The following is a 3,980-nucleotide window of genomic DNA, read 5'->3' as shown; positions in this document are numbered from 1 at the left end:
AAAGTTAAGTAAAGACATGTAATATATGTAAAAGACTCATTAAATTTCTAGACATGAAAATTGCAATGTATGAGATTAAAGATACTGGATGAAATTAACAGCAGATAATTGAGAAAGAAAAAAATTAGTAACCTTGAAGACATAGAATCTATACAAATAGAATCTGAAGCAATAGAATCTACCCAAAGTGAAACAGAGAGAAAACACAAGGAAAAGGGTGGTCAGGATAGGTCTCATTGGGAAGATGACTTTTAAGCAAAAATTTGAAGAAGAAAGAACATTGCCAGATGTTCAGATATCCAGTGGATATCCAGAGGAAGACTACCCTAGGCATTACTGGAAATCATGGGTCTTGAGATAGTGATTGTCAAGTAGTTAACACAGTATTTAGCATTCAATAAGCACTCAAAAGATCAAAGTTATCATTGCTGCTACTGTTGTTGTCCTTGTTAAACATTGGCAGTCTGGGGCAGCAGAAGGGGAAGGGAACTCATACATATAAGAGCTTCCTTTTCCCAGATGCTCCTCTAGGCATTTTCATATATATATTATCTCATGTAATCCTCACAATAACCCTGTAATATGGGTAATTCCTTTGAATTCCTTCAAAAGCAGAGCCTTTGAAGAGTTGAGATATTTGTGCAAGGTCACCAAGAGACCAAGAGAGAAACATGATTGGACCTCAGGATTCTCGGGCTTTAAATCTTAGATACTTTGCACTACTCTGCATTGCCCACTGCCACACATGGAATTTGGGGACTTGGGAAAGTTAAATGTCCCAGGCTCCCACACACCTCTGTTTTTCCCAGGAGTCACAAATTCAAATGGAGCTGCCATGATAAGTGATGTGGGAAATGATGGGAAAATAAAATGGTCCAGGAGCTGTGAAAAAACAGTATAGCAGTATGGAAATTCCTCAAAAAATTGATCATTGGATTATGGTATGATCCAGCAACTCTACCTTTGGGTATACACTCAAAAGAAGAGAAAGAAGGGACTCAAATAGAGGTTTGTACAGCCACAGTCATAACTGCATTATTCACAATAACCAAAAGGTAAAAGCAACCCAAGTGTCCACTGATGAATGGATAAACAAAATGTGGTATATACATGCAATGCAATATTATTCAGCCTTAAAAAGAAATTGAATTTGACACAAGCTACAACATGGATGAACCCTAAAGACATGCTAAATGAAATAAGCCATCCACAAAGGAACAAAAATTATGATTCCTCTTATATGAGGTTCTTAGAATAATCAAATTCATAGAAAGAAGAAGTAAAATGGCAGTTGCTAGGGGTTGGTGGAAGGAAGAAAGGGGAATAAGTGTTTAATGGATAAAGAGTTGTGGATGGGGAATATGAAAAAGCTCTGGAGATGGATGGTGGTGATGGTTGCCCAACAATGTGAATGTACTTAATGATACAGTATTATACATTTAAAAGTGGTTAAAATGGTGAATGTTATGTTGTGTATACTTACCAGAATAAACACATACATACTCCAAAACCCAGTAGCTATTATAACATTTGTGTTCACTCACAGATCTGCAGGTATGCTAGGGTTTGTATGGAATTCAGCTGGTCTTTGCCCCAGCCAAAGAGAGATCCATTTTTCCTCTCATATTTTTTGGACTAGCAGCTCCCTGGGACATGCTTTTCTTGTGGTGAATGACAAAAGCATAAGGGAATGAGAGTACAAGCACATGATGCCTCTTAAAGCCTTGGCTATGAGCTGGCCCACTTTCACTTCTGCCAACATTTCACTGGACAAAACAAGCTATATGGCTAAGTCCTGCATCAGTGGAGCAGAGAAATATACTTTGGCTACCCTTGGAGAATATATTGCAAAAATCACATGCCAAAAGGTAGGGTTGTAAAAGTATAATATATGGAGGGTAAAGAATTGAGAACAAGAATCCAATCCATACACAGACATAAAAATATATTGATATAGTTTTACATAAAAGACATCATGCACAGCTAGTTCATTACTGATAAATCACAGAATTGGAAAAACCTGGTTTCTAGCTTTAAAATTTCCAAACACTATAAAGTTTATTAATAAACTTAGATATAAAAGGAGGAATAAAACTTTTATCTTCTTTGACTTTTGGTAAAAATCTGAATTTTCTTTCATTTGCTCTTTTGTACTTATGCGTTTCTCCAGAGACCAACAATACTCATGAATCAAAATAAACAGCAATACAAGTAACCTAGAAAGTAAATAAGAAACACTAGGAATGGGTGGTTTTAACTTTCTAGAACTCACAAAGATACATTAGCCATTTTGGGAGAGAAATGATTTTTAAACTCCATATGGCCCTAGATGAGATGGGCCATATAGAGAAAATGGGCTGTATTTTCAAAAGATTATAAAACTACAGTGCTCCATCCCAAGGGAAAGGACTAATCTTAAAAAAAAAAAAGAAAGGAAGGAAGGAAAAGAAGAGTAGGAAAGGAGGTAGAAACACGGTATTTTCTATTGAAGAAGGGGACTTTTATCAAATGCTTCCATTTGCCCAAGGTCAGAAACAAAGAGAATCTCAGATCTAGTATATTCAAGCCAAGCAAGATCTTCTTCAGGCCTGAAATATTTATTTTCCACTTAGATTATCAGACAGCAGGAGTTGGAAAAATAAATCTGTGTCATCAGATGACCATGTCCCTATTAAAATACAATGTACTGTATTGATAAAATGAAGTTCCAGATTGGGATCTGCTACAGGCCTGACCTTTACCCTGAGGGGTATTTTTGGGAGTGATACAATTTCACAACAGTGGTGGTGCAACCCTTTATCTTCTCAATGCTTTGGACACAAAGACCATGGGATTAATTATATACTATGAGCAACAATTCATGAATATTTAACACACTCATCTATACTTAATGAATAAATTTGCATTTTGACACTATTATTTAATGTGCTTTAAGGAAATACTGCTCATTACCTTTCAATTTTGTAGATTACTTGAATGTAATCAGAATGATAAGGCAGGAGAGATATAGTATTATTTAAATAACATTGTTTTTTATGACTGCTTCTGTTTCCAAGAGTTCCCCCCACCCTTTTCTTTTAAGCAAGTGGGTTTATTTTATTCTATTCTGGTTGTTTTGTCTTAATCATTTTGCCTCCACGCTCCTTGCAGAAGGGAGTTTCTTTAGATTCATGGAAAAACAATGCAAATTAAATAATCAGTGTTTTGCTTCCCTCTGTGTGTTTTGTAATAAGGCATTCTCTCACACAAAATATCCCAATGCAGTTGGCAGTAATGTGTCCTGGGTGGGCAGGCTCAGCAAGGTTGCCACAACCTACGCAGCAAGCAGAGGGAGCTGCGTAACCAGTGGCAATGAGCAGAGGTCTGCAACAGACCTAAGAAAAGTAAAACCCCAAGGAATCAGGGCTGAGAAACACTGGCCAACTGGAGAGGATGCTGTCCGAGATAAGCTATCCTGTTTGTTTTTTATCTTTGGCTCATGGTGAGGGGCTTTTTCTCATAAGCAATGGATCTTCTGTTTGCAAGGTGGGCACCTAATCTACATATCCACTTTAGGGAGTTTGGGTATGAGAACAGACCTCTAGCAATCCCATCTGCATGAACGTTCCATGCGAAAGGGACATTCCAAAAGGAAGGAGACTTTGAGGCCAACAGCCAGGCTTTTGGGAATCAGGATTAAGACTGCCCAACTAAGATGAAGGAAAAAGTGGACAAGAATAAGAGGAACAGAAAAGAAAATCCAGATGCCAGACACTGAGCTGATGCTTACATATTTAATTGCTTTTAATCCTTACCTTATGAGATCACTGTCATTGTCGCACCACCACCACCACCACCACCATCATCATCTTCACCACTCTATGAAAATGAAACTGAAAATTAGTTGGTTTAACACAGGAAAGAAGAAGAAAGAAAGAAAGGAAGGAAGGAAGGAAGGAAGGAAGGAAGGAAGGAAGGAAGGAAGGAAGGAAGGAAGGAAG

The sequence above is a fragment of the Callorhinus ursinus genome, unplaced genomic scaffold, assembly GCF_003265705.2.
Source record: "Callorhinus ursinus isolate GAN/ISIS: 27379988/994484 unplaced genomic scaffold, GSC_fseal_2.0 scaffold9, whole genome shotgun sequence".
NCBI classification, from domain to species: domain Eukaryota; kingdom Metazoa; phylum Chordata; class Mammalia; order Carnivora; family Otariidae; genus Callorhinus; species Callorhinus ursinus.
The sequence above is the reverse complement of the archived record's forward strand: the minus strand, read 5'-3'. Positions refer to the sequence as shown.